The following is a 16,716-nucleotide window of genomic DNA, read 5'->3' as shown; positions in this document are numbered from 1 at the left end:
GCTAACCAAATCCAACAACATATCAAAAAGATAATATACCATGATCAAGTGAGTTACATACCAGGGATGCAGGGATGGTTGAACATACACGAGTCAATAAATATGATACACCACATAAACAGAATTGAAAACAAAAATCACATGATCATCTCAATAAATGCAGAAAAAGCATTTGACAAAATCCAGCACTCATCAATAATTAAAACTCTCAGCAAAATTGGGATACATGGGGCATACCTCAATGTAATAAAAGCCATCTATGACAGACTCACAGCCAACATAATACTGAATGAGGAAATGTTGAAAGCATTTTCTCTGAGAACAGGAACAAGACAAAGATGCCCACTCTCACCACTTGCATTCTACATGTGTGCTGAATGGAATGGTACTTCATATCTACATAGCACTGAAAGGCCTAGCCAGAGCAATCAGACAAGAGAAAGAAATAAAGGGCATCCAAATCGGTAAAGACGAAGTCAAACTGTTGCTGTTTGCTGACGATATGATTGTTTACCTAGAAAACCCTAAAGACTCTTTCAGAAAGCTCCTAGAACTGATAAAAGAATTCAGCAAAATTTCTGGATACAAAATTAATGTACACAAATCAGTAGCTCTTCTGGTAATGGCAACCAAGCTGAAAATCAAATCAAGAATTCAACCCCTTTTACAATAGCTTCAATACATACATACATACATACATACATCATTAGGAATAGACCTAACCAAAGAAGTGAAAGACTTCTATTAGGAAAACTACAAAACACTGCTGAAAGAAATCATAGATGACACAAACAAATGGAAATACATCTCATGCTCTTGGATGGGTAGAATTAATATTGTGAGAATGACCATACTGCTCAAAGCAATCTACAAATTAAATGCAATTCCCATCAAAATACCACCATCATTCTTCACAGAACTAGAAAAAAAAAATCCTAAAATTCATATGGAACCAAAAAAGAGGCTGCATAGCCAAAGCAAGACTAAGCAAAAAGAACAAATCTGGAGGCATCACAATACCTGATTTCAAACTATACTATAGGGCCATAGTCACCAAAACAGCATGGTCCTGGAATAAAAATAGTCACATAGACCGATGGAACAGAATAGAGAACCCAGAAACGAAGCCAAATACAGCCAACTGTTCTTCAACAAAGAAAACCAAAACATAAAATGGGGAAAAAACAACCTATTCAACTCATGGTGTTGGGATAATTGGCAAGCCACATGTAGGAGAATGAAACTGGATCCTCATCTCTGACCTCATACAAAAATCAACTCAAGATGGACCAAAGATTTAAATCTAAGACCTGAAACTATAAACATTCTAGAAGATAACATTGGAAAAACCCTTCTAGTCATCGGCTTAGGCAAGGATTTCATGACCAAGAACCCAAAACGAAATGGGACAAAAACAAAGATAAATAGCTAGGACTTAATTAAACTAAAGAGCTTTTGCATGGCAAAAGGAACAGTCAGCAGAGTAAACAGCCTACAGAGTCAGAGAAACTCTTCACAATCTATACATCTGACAAAGGACTAATATCCAAATCTACAAGGTACTCAAACAGATCAGCAAGAAAAAACAATCCCATCAAAAAGTAGGCTAAGGACATAAATAGACAATTCTCAAAAGAAGATATACAAATGGCCAACAAACATAAAAAAATGCTCAACGTCACTAATGATCAGGGAAATGCAAATCAAAACCATAGTGTGATACCACCTTACTCCTGCAAGAATGGCCATAATAAAAAAATAATAGATGTTGGTGTGGCTGTGGTGAACAGGAAACACTTTTGCACTGCTGGTGGGAATGTAAACTAGTACAACCTCTATGGAAAACAGTGCAGGCATTCCTTAAAGAACTAAAAGTAGAACTACCATTTGATCTAGCAATCCCAATAGTGGGTATCTACTCAGAGGAAAAGAAGTCATTATGCAAAAAAGAATCAATGTTCTTTTGTCACATGTTTGTAGCAGCACAATTGGCAATTGCAAAAACATGGAACCAACCCAAATGCCCATCAATCAACGAGTGGATAAAGACACTATGGTTATATATACATGATGGAATACTACTCAGCCATAAAAAGGAATGAATTAATGGCATTTGCAGCGACCTGGATGAGATTGGAGACTATTATTCTAAGTGAAGTCACTCAGGAATAGAAAACCAAACATCATTATGTTCTCACCATAAGTGGGAGCTAAGCTATGTGGATGCAAAGGCATAAGAATGACACAGTGGACTTTGGGGACTAGGGGGAAAATGTGGGAAGGAGGTGAGGGATAATAGACTACTAATTGTGTTCAGCTATACTGCTCGGGTGATGGGTGCACCAAAATCTCACAGATCACCCCTAAAGAGCTTACTCATGTAAGCAAACACCACCCGTTCCCCAATAACCTATGCAAATAAAAACTTTTAAAAATAAAAATAAAAAAATACAAAGATTAAAGGACAGGAAAATACTGGAGTCATTTAAAGCTATATACATAATTTAATGTTCTCTGGGCAATTCTTTCATCTTTCCAAAAAAATGCTTTGCAACTCCAAATATCTATAAAAAAGGTCTTCTTTACATCAAAAAAGGAGATTTAAAATAAAATAAAATGAATGCAGATGCAGGAATGTATATAGATCTGGTAATAGACAATAGATATTTCTTAAAATTCCATGTGGTCACTATCATATTCATTTTTACAGGCTGTTCCCACTTTCTAGAATTTTCTTCCACCTTATCTATTTGACAAACTTCTATTTATCCTTTAAAACCCTGGGCAACACTGATCTCCCCTGCTTTTCTCAGCCTCCACAAATAGAATCTCTTATTTCTTTAATGAGCTGCTTCTGAATCTTATGCTTACTCTGATTATTGCTCAGGACACAGTGCATTCTAAGTATGTATTTATGTGACTGCCTGAAGCTAGACTTTCACCAGCAGAGCTCATGTTCTAGGGAATAATCAGAAAAGAAGGTCAGCTATGGAGTCTCCAAAAGGTCTGTGTAAGTTCTCAATAAATATCTTTTGAATAATAAAGTACATAGATTTAGCCCACGCCCACAGGGAGAATACTGAGAAAATCATCTGCTCTCCACTGTTTTCTCCCACCATCCTGATCTGGCTCCTGTGTGACTCTGGAAATAGCCTGAGAATCTGAGCATCTGGATGCTGAAAACCCAGGCGTAGGAGCACTCCCAGTGTGAGAAGTCAGAGGATCGCCTGCTCCAAAGTCCCTGGCCAGGTGCTTCAGTACCTTTCACACCGAACAGACTGTGCAGAGAATGACTATTTTCCTTCCCAAAGGCTCTCCAGCCTCCACAGAGCATTCCTTTCGGAACAGAATGACCAGGGCATTGTTTACAGATTGCAGGAGAGGCGGGACTGGCAGGAAACTTAGAACGAGTCACAAATACTGCCATCAAGTCACCATAAATCAGAAATGCAGGAAAGAAATCTCTTGAGATAGCAGTTTTAAGCGATGAGGCAATATGATTTATTTAACAAAAAAATTAACTTCTCATTTAGTTTTAAGCAATGAGGCAATATGATTTATTTAACAAAAAATTAACTTCTCATTTAGTTTTAAGCAAACCCATAAATTTTATCAAGGCAAAGGAACCTGTATACTCTCTATAGTTGTTGTAGTATAAATTCTGTATTTATGGAACAACCTTGACTTCCACACTTGAGGACAGTTTGTAATCTTGAGGACAGTAACATAGTTTACAAAATTATGCATTGACACAAAGCTTTACAGATGATAGGGCCCACTGAGGACAAACTGATGGATGAATGTGGTGAAGCAGAAGATATATAGAGAGATATATAGATATGGTTAACAACTTCATGTATTAGTAAAGTAGGTAAGAGTTCTTCCAGTCATTCCCAATAGTGTTTGCTGGTATCACATTCTTAAATGTATAAAAGAAATTTAAGCATTTTGCCTTAAAATGATTCTAATGAGGCTCTCTCTGTACTGGTTCCAAGGGCTGGGACACAGCTGATGATGTGATGCTGAGCAGAACTGTTCTCTAGAAGGTTAACAAGACTTGTGTTCTAAAAGCAAATACTCTGAGCATCTACATGTGCCAGGTTATTGTCAAGGCATTGGAGGTGAGCCATGTATAAATCTTTGAAGGAACCCACAATCTGTTGTGGAAATAAATTTGCACAAAAATAAAACCGAAAAGGGATAGAGAGGAAAGCGGAAACACTGAATGAGAGTTGAGCTTGTAACTCCTGGTCCTGGGTTGCAAAAGTGGCCTCTGCTGTTGGAAATATTGAAGAAGGACCTAATTGGAAGAAAAAGAACAGAACAGATGGAGAGGCCACAGTTTTGTTTTGTTTTGTTTTGTTTTGGTAATAGTGCTTTTTGCTAATTTTTAAATCAAATACATGAACATGCCTGAATGGTAAGGAGATATTTATAATGAAAAGCAACACACTACCCACCTCTATTGATGCTTCCTAGAGATAACCACGTTTAACTCTTTTAACTGTTTATTCTGGGTATACAATCTGCCTCTACCACTATTTCTTAATTTACCAATTTGGAGTCATACCCGTTGACTTTCTGCTCTCCTGGATGCGATTTAAGTCTCTAGCTCCATCTTTGCCAATCTAGATCCTCCAATGTAGTTGTCAGTATTTTAAGTTCCTTGAATAAAGGAATGAAATAAAGTATTCATGACTTTATTTCTTTTCCATTCATCATGACAGTATTTTTCAATTCCGCATTGTTATAGACAGTCTGCGTCCTCCAAAAATACACATGTTGAAACCCTAATCCCCAATGTGACTGTATTTGGAGATAGGGCCTTTAAAAAGGTAATTGAGGTAAATGAGGTCATAAGAGTGGGAACATAATCCAATAGGACTGGTGTCCTTATAAGAAGAGGAAGAGACATCAAGAATGTGCATGTGCAAAAGAAAGGCCACGTAAGGACACAGTAAGAAGAGGGCCATGCGCAAGCCAAGGAGAGCAGCCTCAGGAGAAACCAAGTCTGCAGACACCTTGACCTTGGACTTCCAGCCTCCAGAACTGTGGGAAATACATTTCTGTTCTTTAAGCAACCCTGTTTGTGGTATTTTGTTATGGTAGCCCTAGCAGACTAATATACCTACTTTGTAATATTAGAATCATCTATTTGCATTATAATAACTATATTTTTATTTTCCATAACTTCTTTCTGTTCCATGATTGTCCCTTTTTCATTTGATTCTGATCTTGTTTGCTGGCTCTGATATGTCTCAAAATCATTTGAAGAATAATAATTATAAGTTTTAAAAAGTTTTTTCTGCAACAAGGATTTCATTTTAAAGGAATAAAAAAAAAAGAACGGTAAGTAAATAAATGTTTTTCTTTTCTCCAGCTATTTTCTTGATTTATTTTCATGTCTCTCTTTTCTATTGCAGGACTTCCTCAAATGTCTGGAGACCTTTAATTTACCCAAGAGAAATTACTGTTACAATTTGGGAAATTTCCTTTCTGCTTTTTCTTTACTAGTGTAACTTTATGTATAAAAATGATATAAAATATTGGTATGAACATCTGGGGTTACAAAATGTTACAGATGTCAGTGACACACTCAGACCTCTCAGACACTCAGAATATTTCCCTTTGCCTTCTTAATGGAGAAAACAGTGATTCTATTAAACCTGCCTAAAAATAACTGAATATAACAAGAAAACTACAGAACAATATCCCTCATAAACATAAATGCAAAATTTCTAAAAAAATTTAAGCAAATCAAATTTAACAATAAGTTAAAATATAATGGATTATGACCAAGTGGAGTTTATCCTAAGAATGCAAACTTGGCTTAACATTAAAAAACCAATCAAGGTAGCTAACTGTATTATTAAATTAAATGTAAAAGGAAAACCATACGATCATCTCAATAGACATGGGAAAAGCATTAGACAAAAATTAATACCCGTTCAGGAAAAATATTATCAGCAATTTAGAGATGTAAAGGAACTGACTAAACCTGATAAAGGGCATCTATGGAAAAAAAAAACCCTATGGCTTATATTTACTATAGAAAGACTGGATACTTTTCCCTAAGACAGTGAAAAAGGCAAGGATGTCCATTCCTACCACTTCTATTCAACATGATAGTGGAGGTCCCAGCCAATGCAATGAGGCAAGTAAAAGAAATAAAAGGCATACAGATTGGAGAAGAAGAAGTAAAGCCAGCAACATACGGAGACACTATCTCTACAAAAAATTTAAAAAAGAAAATAGCCAGGCATGGTGGCATCCATGGGTGGTCCCAGCTACCTGGGAGGCTGAGGTAGGATCCCTTGAGCTCAGGAGGTCAAGGCTGCAGTGAGCTGTAATTGTGCTACTGTGCTCCAGCCTGGGTGACAGAGCAAGACCATGTCTTAAAGGAAAAAAAAAAAAAGAAAAAGAAGTAAAGCTAGATTTATTCACAGACAACATAACCATCTATGTTGGAAATCCTAAGTAATCTACAACAATGGTACTGTAAATGATAAATAAGCTTAGCACAGTTGCAGAATATAATGCCAATATACATAAATCAATGGCATTTCTTTGTATTAGAAATAAGCAACTGATAAAGGAAATTTAAAACAATACCATTTACACTAGCATAAAAATATGAAATGCTTAGGGACTGATTTAACAATATGTGTACTCTGAAAACTACAAAATGTTGAAAAGAGACATTTAAAATACCTAAATAAATGGAGAGATATACCAGGCTCCTAGATTGAAAGAGCCTGGTATATCTCTCTCTTTATTTAAGTATTTTAAACAAATTCAATATTGTTAACATGTCAATTCACTGCAAATTGATCTACAGATTTAACACAATCCCAATCAAAATCCCATTAGGCTTCTTTTTTTGTAAAAATTAACGAGCTTATTATAAAATTTATATAAGAATACAAATGACCTAGGATAACCAAAACAATTTTAAGAAGAGGGGAACAATATTGGAGGGCTTACATTCCTGATTCAAGATTTATTATAAAGCTACAGTCATCAAGAGAATGTGGTATTGACATCAAGATATACAAATAGATCAATGGACTCCCATGGAGAATCCAGAAATACATACAAATAAATATGGTCAATTGATTTTCAAAAAAATGCAAAGACAATTCAGTGGAGAAAGAATATCTCTTCAACAAATGGTGCTGAAACAATTGGATATCTACATAAAACAACAAATAACTTCAATCCACACCTCACACTATATTCAGAATTAATTCAAAAATTAACTCAAGATCTAGCTGATCTAAGTCTAAAAGATATAAATATATAATAAAGATCTAAATAATGTAAATTTAAATGATCCAAAAGATCTAAAGCTAAACCTAAAACTATGTAACTTCCAGAAGAAAATCTAGGAGAAAATCTTTGTGACACTGGATTAGACAAAGATTTCTTGGATACAACAACAAAGGAAGTCCAGTTGGTAAACCGACTTTGTCAAAGTCAGTCAGTTCTGCTCTTCAAAAGACACTACTAAAAGAATAAAAAGCCACGGACTGGGAGAAAATATTTGAAAATCACATACCTAATAAAGGACTTGTATCCAGATATAAAAGGAACTCTAAAACTCAATAATAAGAAAACAAAATTTTTAAAATAGGCAAAAGATTTGAACAAGTATTTTATCAAAAAAGATAATGGATAGCAAATAAGCACATAAAAAGATACTTTATTGCACACCATGAGGGGAAAGCAAATTAAAACCGCAATAAGACACTACTATGTACCTATCAGAATGTTTAAAATTAAGAACACTGGCCATACCACGTGTTGGTAAAGACAGGGAGGAACTGGAATTCTCACACATTGCTGGTGGGAATGTGAAATGGTACAGCCACTTTGGAAAACATTTTGGCTTTTTAAGAGTTAAACATATACTGACCACATGATCTACCCATTCCATTCCTAGGTATTTACCCTAGAGAAAGTCTACATAAAGGTTTATATGTGGATGTTCATAGCTTTATTTATAATAATCTTTAATAACCCCAAACTGGAAACAAATCTGGTATATTCCTAAAATGGGATACTCTTCAGCAATAAAAAGGAACAAACCATTGTGATACATTCAACAGCAGGGATGAATCTTAAAATAATTAGGCTAACTGAAAGAAGCCAGACAGAAAAGAGTACACACTGTGTGCTTCCATTCACATAAAATTCTAGAAAATGCAAAATAACACATAGTGACAGAAAGCAGATCAGTGGTTGTTTGAAATGTGAGGGTCAGGGTGGGTGAAAAGGAGGTATTACCAAGGGGAACAAGGAAATTTGTGGGTATTGGGGGCCTGGGGGATGAATATGTTCATTATTTTGATTATGGTGATGGTTTTGGTGATGTGTTCATGTGCTGAAACTCATCAAACAGGTATGTTTTATTATTATACCTCAACCAACTATTAAAAATACATAGCATTCCTAATGTTTTAAAATACAGGAAACAAAGAAAAGAATAAAAATAGCACGGACAAACTCCTAGCCTCTGTAGACACTAACTTTTATAAAGTAAACAGCACAAAATGAAAGTGAAAGAGGAATGCTGCTCGTCACATTGGCCCCTCCCTGTTTGAATTCCTCTCCTGAAAGGGAGTCACAGGAGCAAATTCTAATGTGAGACTCTGGTATGACTTTTAATGTCTGTTCACTGCTAGGAAATTTTATCAAATGAAAACAGGTCAAACATCCTTGGATAGCTTTTTAAAGAGAACTGGGCCATCCAAATCCTGTCTAAACATCTTTTAATATTCTAAATAGTCCAATAAAATAATTTGTTATTAGACTTCAAAGATTATTATAGCTAGTATATTAACTCTAGGTCAAATGTATGCAGAATTAAACTGCATCTTTACATGCCATATATATAGTTTTGTAGAATATCAAGCATCCCACCCTGTGTCATCAATGATTACAAAATATTTGCAGTCATTTTATAGCTCTCAACGCAGAGTTGCATTATCTCATGTGAACAAAGAAATGTGGAATTTGGGGCCTCCAAGATATTGTTACTCCAACAGGCTTAGGTTGAAGACAGGAAGGCACAGGGGGAAGGAAGCTTGAGCCAGGGTGGAGGATGAGCCTAACCTAGGTACAGTGGTCATCCTCTGAGAGAGAGGCAGGGAGGTCCAGAGATCGTGCAGTGAGGACACTATCACTGTGCTCACCAGCATGTTCATCCAAGGGGCAGGGCCTAGCACTCAGGCTTCCAGACAGCGGAAGGACCCGCAGCATGAAGGAAAGGAGGTCCTCTCCTTCATCAGTTGCCTTCTGGATGCTAGACATTTTGCTAGACACTCCAGAGCAAGCCTGGGGGCGGCTATGATGCCCTACACTTGACTGCTCAGGTGACTGAGGCTCAGAGGCAGAGTTAACTTTGAACAAATCAGGTCTACCTGATTCCAATACACAGGCCTTGCTCTAGGGGGACCAATTTGGGGTCTGGCTGGCTGCAACGCAGGAGAGGCAGAAAGACAAAGGGGTGCAGTGCTCATGTCAGAACCCCTGGGTGCTGGGTCTGCCGGCCCCAGTGGGCATCAGTGTGGGAGACACAAGGGTGAGAAAGAAGAGACCATAAACCCAGACACTGTCAGGCCTGGCCCAGGGACTGGCCCAGTGGGCTTATTTGGGGGATGCAGGGAAAAGAACAAGGGCAAGCAGGGTGAGGTTACCAAAATGGCCTTCAAGCTCCTCACTTGGTAAAGGAAGGAATGGGGAGGAGCAGAGGTGAAGAGGACTTGCCCAGCACATGACAGAGCTGGGACCCTGAACTCGACATAACCTAAAAGGGTATGCTGAATAAACAGAAGGGATTGCTACTAACCGGCAGCATCAAATAGGCTTGTAACTGCAGACCTACTTATGTATTGAGTGGCTAGTCTCATCAATGATTTTTCTTGCCCTTATCAATGGTTGGTTTGTTGGTCTGTCCTTGGCAAGAATATGTAGCCCATTTTTTTATTGGAAAAATGAGCAACTTTGCCTAGGTCAGTGGCTTCTAAAAACACTTTGAGCCCAAGAGCAGGACCTACCATTACCTGTGCCCCGAGCTCTCTGTACAGTGGAACTATGGAGGCTTGGTTTCTGCGACCTCCTTATACCTCAGTGTGAATCTGGGCCTTCTCTGCCCCTAGAGAACAGAACATTCTCCCTAGTTGATGGTGAGGAGAGGTCAAGGCCACGGGGAAGCAGCAGAATCTTCCTTCTCGAGTTAGAGCATGCCAGATTTTACAGCTGATCCCTTCCCCTTGTGCATGTTCTCTCTCTCCCTGGCTCCACGCATCTCACCTTGCTCAGCGCCTGGACTATCTTTCTGTCCTCGGTCCTTGTATTCAAGGCCTGGCAGGAATGGATGGCACCCTCAAAGGAGACCGATGAGAGTTTAATGAAGGGACTATTCACAGAAATCTGGGCAGGGTCACAGGAGATGCCCAGGGACGAGAGCAGCAGGAGGGGCTATTAACCCCATAGGCCTGAATGGGCAAATGGAGGCAAGAGTATTAGCTGAGCCCATGAAAACTAGTGCCATGGAAAAGGGGCTGCCTAACAGGAGTTGTGGCTGCAGAGGAACATGGCACTGCCAGAACTGCAGCCAGGCCGGGAGGAAGTGGGGCGTTGAGTGCTCTGCCTGCTGTGTCCTCTTCTGCTCTCCCATCTGCTGCTGGGGCCTCCAACCAGCAGAGCCCAAAGGGAAGCCAGAGGGCAAAGGAACCCGGGAACTGCAGCCCATGGAGTTCAGCCCTGCAAGACACGGAGCAGCACAGAAAAGGGTGAGAAAGGATCTGGAGGGGGTGACAAGCAGAAAATAGCCCATAATCTGCACATCAGCTCTGTGAGGTGAAGGCAGTGGGCAACATCATTCCCATTTTCCAGATGAGAAAAACTGAAGCTCAGTGTCTACAAAATAAAAATGTAGAGATGAATCTCTAAATATACTGTTTTATTTGGGAAGAAAGAATTGCAATTTGGGGCATACATGAGCCTCGATTGTCTTTGGTATACCCAAAGAACAAAGAGAAGGTTAGAGGTTTTATAGAAAGGAGAAATGTTGTGTATTGCCCTTTAAGAAAGTTCATTGGCACTAGCAAGGGTTTGGGGAGATGGTAAGCTCCACTTGGTGAGCAACCACTGTGGGCAAAATTAGTCCTGTCTATCTTAGATAGCAAGAAGCAGGCTATCTCAGAAGCTGTAGATAAAGCTGGTTTCAGGTTACAAAAAGCAGTTTCTGCAGTCAGGCTTGCAGAGAATTACATTGTTGGATCAATGTTTTGTACCTTGAGTGCTTACCCCCACTGGCATCTCAACTCTGTTTTAGTTGGGTATGACAAGAATGATCCAGTTCTTATGGTCAACTTTCATGCCAAGAAGTTCACAGGAACCCACAGAAGAGACATGGAGGAACCAGATCCATAAACCAGGTCCCTGGCCCCCAAATCTGGGGCTCTTTTGCTTCTGTCTTCCAAGCCCAAGCTCCCTAAACACTCTGCCCAGCCTCGGCTGTCAGTCATTCAACAAGCTCTTACTGAGCACTTGCCAGGGCAAGGCTCTCTGTTCACAAAGCCAGTCTGAGTGGTGTATCATATCACTTAAGACTATTTCGTGCCTTAATTTCTGACCTCAAAACTCCCACCCCTTCTTCCCAGCATCTCCTCATACCCACTCTCAGCTGACGCCTCCGACTCACATTTTATTGAACAAATGGAAGTCTCTAGAACTGAGCTCTGTCCTTCTGTCTCCACTATCAAGGTTTTGCTGCTCTTGTGCCAGCACCTTCTCCCCTCTCTGTTAGAACTGAAAATGTGTCTCTTCTGCCAAAAGACCATTACCATTTGGGCTGTGGATCCCATCCCCTGTCATCTTGGCCCTTAGTTAATCCTTTCTCTTTCTTCCCCATCATTCATCTCTCCTTTTCTACTACATCATCCCTATCAGCGTAACATGCGCTTGTATCTCTCCCATCTTAAAATTCTCCCTTGGTCCAATACTTCCCTCCAGCTTGCACTCTCTCCTTGTCCCCTTTTCAGCCATATTTATTTGCCCATTGGATGGTTTGACCTCAGGATCAGAGGGTAGAGTTAATCCTAATTTTCATGTCGTGTAAGTCTATAATTATCGGTTTGAGCAAGACACTTCCCTGCTCCTGGACCACAAAGCTACCTTGTTATTTTTCTTTTTATGATCAAAAATGCTACTGATTTTTACAAGGTGATCTTTTATCTGAGTCTTGCTGTCATATAAGTTTTAATATTTGTTGATTTTGTTAGTTTTTCTCTGTAGGAAATCAAATTATCTGCAGAGTGGCAGTTTCATTTCTTCCCTTCCACTGTATATCTGTTACTTCTTTTTCTTTCTTAAAATTGTTGGCAAGGGCCTCCAGTTATATCTTAAACAGTGGTTGACAGTTGGCCTCTTGTCTTATTCTTGATCGCAAAGAAGATGCAGCTGAAGTTTCTCAATTAAGTATAATGTTACCATTTTATACAAATATACTATATCATATATCGGTATATATAACATTAAGGTTTGGTATGTCTGTCAAGTTGAGGAAATTCTCTTCCTATTACTTGAAGAGTTTTCAACAAACAAATGGTGAGTTTTAACAAGTGTGTTTTTTTGCACCATTGAGATAATCAAGTAATTGTCTCCTTTCATAATATAGAAAATTATATTGAGAGAGTTTTCTAACGTTGAACTATTCTTGCATTCCTCATATTTTATGATTATCATGTACTTTTTTCCTAATACACTGTTGGATTTGTTTAACAAATATTTTATTTAGACTTACACATCTATATTCAAAGTGGAATAGCCCTATATTTTTTTCTGAACTTTCTTATCCAGTTTTGAAAACAAGAACACACAATCCTCATGGTAGAAGAATTTTCATTCTTTTTCTATATTCTGGAACTCATCTAAGATAGAAATTATCTGCCGTCTGGGAATTTGGTAAAATTCATATGGAAAACCATCACCTAGGCCTACGGATTTTTAGACAGAGAGATCTTTGATTACATTTCATTTTATTTCGTGTTTATTGGTCTATTCAAATTTCAGTTTTTCCTTCTATCAATTTTTGTGTTTCTTGTTTTTCTAGAAATGTTTTCATTTCATATAGGCTTTCAAGCTTATTATCATAAAGTTTCCATAATGCACTTTAAAAAAAATTTTTTTATTTCAATAGATTTTTGGGAAACAGGTAGTGTTTGGTTACATGAATAAGTTATTTAGTGGTGATTTCTGAGATTTGGTGCACCCATCAACCAAGCAGTGTACACTGTACCCAATGTGTAGTCTTTTATCCCTCACCCCCCTCCCACTCTCTCCCCGAGTCCTCAAAGTCCATTGTATCATTCTTATGCCTTTGCATCCTCATAGCTTAGCTCCCACTTATGAGTGAGAACTCATATGATGTTTGGTTTTCTATTCTTGAGTTACTTTACTTAGAATAATGGTCTCCGATTCCATCCAGGTTGCTGCAAATGTCATTATTTTGTTCTTGTTATGGCTGCGTAGTATTCTATGGTATATATATACCATAATGTTTTTATCCGCTTGTTGATTGATGGTCACTTGGGCTGGTTCCATATTTTTGCAATTGTAAATTGTGCTGCTATAAACATGCGTGCGCAAGTATCTTTTCTGTATAATGACTTCTTTTCCTCTGGGTAGATACCCACTAGTGGGATTGCTGGATCAAATTGTAGTTCTACTTTTAGTTCTTTAAGGAATCTCTGCACTGTTTTCCATAGTGGTTGTACTAGTTTACATTCCCATCAGCAGTGTAGAAATGTTCCCTGTTCACCACAGCCATGCCAACATATATATTTTTTAATTTTTTGATTATGGCAATTCTTACAGGAGTAAGGTGGTATCACATTGTGGTTTTGATTAGCATTTCTCTAATCATTAGCAATATTGAGCATTTTTTCATACTTTTATTGGCCATTTGTATATCTTCTTTTGAGAATCGTCTATCCTCAGCCCACGTTTTGATGGGATTGTTTGTTTTTTCCTTGCTTATTTGTTTGGGTTCCTTGTATATTATGGATATTAGTCCCCTGTTGGATGAATAGATTGCAAAGATTTTCTCCCACTCTGTGGGTTGTCTGTTTACTTTGCTGATTATTTCTTTTGCTGTGCCAAAGCTTTCTAGTTTAATTTAGTCACATCTATTTACCTTTGTTTTTGTTGCATTTGCTTTTGGGTTCTTGGTCATGAAGTCTTTGCTTAAGCCAATGTCTAGAACGGGTTTTCCAATGTTACCTTCTAAAATTTTTGTGGTTTCTGGTCTTAGATTTAAGTCTTTGATCTATCTTGAGTTGATTTTTGTATAAGGTGACAGATAATGATACAGTTTCAATCTTCTACATGTGGCTTGCCAATGATCTCAGCATCATTTGTTAAATATGGCGTCTTTTCCCCACTTTATATTTTTGTTTCTTTTGTTAAAGATCAGTTGGCTGTAAGTATTTGGCTTTATTTCTGAGTTCTCTATTCTGTTCCATTGGTCTATGTGCCTATTTTTATACCAGTACCATGCTGTTTTGGTGACTATGCCCCTACAGTATAGTTTGAAGTTGGGTAGTGGGATGCCTCCAGATTTGTTCTTTTTGCCTAGTGTTGCTTTGGTGATGCAGACTTTTTTTTGGTTCCATATGAATTTTAGGATTGTTTTTTCTAGTTCTGTGAAGAATGATGGTGGTATTTTGATGGGAATTGCATTGAATTTATAGATTGCTTTTGCAGTATGGGCATTTTCACAATATTGATTCTACCCATCCGTGAGCATGGGATGTGCTTCCATTTGTTTGTGTCATCTATGATTTCTTTCAGCAGTGTTTTGTAGTTTTCCTAGCAGAGGTCTTTCACTTCCTTGATTAGGTATTTTCCTAAGTTTTTTTTTTTTTTTTTTTTTTTTTTTTTGCAGCTATTGTAAAAGTGACTGAGTTCCTGATTTGTTTCTCTGCTTGGTCACTTTTGGTGTATAGCAGAGCTACTGATTTGTGTACATTAATCTTGTATCTTGAAACTTTTCTAAATTCATTTATCAGTTCTAGGAGCTTTTTGGAGGAGTCTTTAGGACTTTCTAGGTATATGATCATATCATCAGCAAACAGCAACAATTTGACTTCCCCTTTACTGATTTGGAAGACATTTATTTATTTATCTTGTCTCATTGCTTTGGCTAGGACTTCCAGTACTATATTGAATAGAAGTGGTAAGAATTTGCATCCTTGTTTTGTTCCAGTACTCAGGGGGAGTGCTTTCCCAGTTCAGTATTATGTTGGCTGTGCATTTGTCATAGATGGCTTTTATTACTTTAAGCTATGTCCTTTCTATGCTCATTTTACTGAGGGTTTTAATCATAAAGGGATGCTGGATTTTGTCAAATGCCTTTCTGCATCTATTGACATGATTGTATGATTTTTGTGTCACATTTATTGATTTGCACATGTTAAACTATCCCTGAATCGCTGGTATGAAACCCACTTGACCATGGTGGATTATCTTTTTGATATGCTGTTTCATTCGGTTAGCTAGTATCTTGTCTTAACAAGACAAGATTTTTGCATCTATGTTCATCAGGGATATTGGTCTGTAGTTTTCTTTTTTGGTTGTGTCCTTTCCTGGTTTTGGTATTAGGGTGATACTGGCTTCATTGAATAATTTAAGGAGGATTCCCTGTTTCTCGATCCTGTGAAATAGTGTCAACAGGACTGGTAGCAATTCTTTGAATGTCTGATAGAATTCAACCACGAATCTATCTGGTCCCGGACTTTTTTTGGTTGGCAATTTTTTCATTACCATTTTAATTCATCTCACTGCTTGTTATTGGTCTGTTCAGAGTTTCTATTTCTTCTTGGTTTAATCTCGGAGGGTTGAATATTTCTAGGAATTTATCCATCTCCTCTAGGTTTTCTAGTTTATGCACATAAACTAGAAGTGTTCATAAGAGCCTTGAATGATCTTTTGTATTTCTGTAGTATTGGTTGTAATATCTCCCAATAGTTTTGTTTCTAATTGAGGTTATTTTGATCTTCTCTCTTCTTTTCTTGGTTAATCCCAATAATGGTCTATCAATTTTATCTTTTCAAAGAAACAGCTTTTGATTTCATTTATCTTTTGTGTTATTTTTTGGTTTCAATTTCATTTATTTCTGCTCTGTTATTTGTTATTTCTTTTCTTCTGCTGGGCTTGGGTTTGGTTTGTTCTTGTTTCTCTAGTTCCTTGTGGTGTGACCTTAGATTGTCTATTTGTGTTCTTTCAGACTTATTGATGTAGACATTTAAAGCTATGAACTTTCTTCTTAGCACCACCTTTGCTGTATCCCAGAGGTTTTGATAGGTTGTGTCACAATTGTTCACTTCAAATAATTTTTTAATTTCCATCTTGATTTCATAGTTTACAATGATCATTTAGGAGCAGGTTATTTAATTTCTAGGTATTTGCATGGTTTTGAAGGTTTCTTTTAAAGTTGATTTCCAGTTTTATTCCACTCTTGTTTGAGAGAGCACTTGATATAATTTCGGTTTTCTTAAATGTATTGAGACTTGTTTTGTGGCCTATCATATGATCTATCTTGGAGAAAGTTCCATGTGCTCATTAGTAGAATGTATATTCTGTGGTTATTGTGTAGAATGTTCTGTAAATATCTGTTAAGGCCATTTGTTCTGGGATATAGTTTAAATC

The sequence above is a fragment of the Pan paniscus genome, chromosome 1 (assembly GCF_029289425.2).
Source record: "Pan paniscus chromosome 1, NHGRI_mPanPan1-v2.0_pri, whole genome shotgun sequence".
In the NCBI taxonomy this organism is placed as follows: Eukaryota; Metazoa; Chordata; class Mammalia; order Primates; family Hominidae; genus Pan; species Pan paniscus.
Note: the sequence above shows the minus strand (reverse complement) of the source record.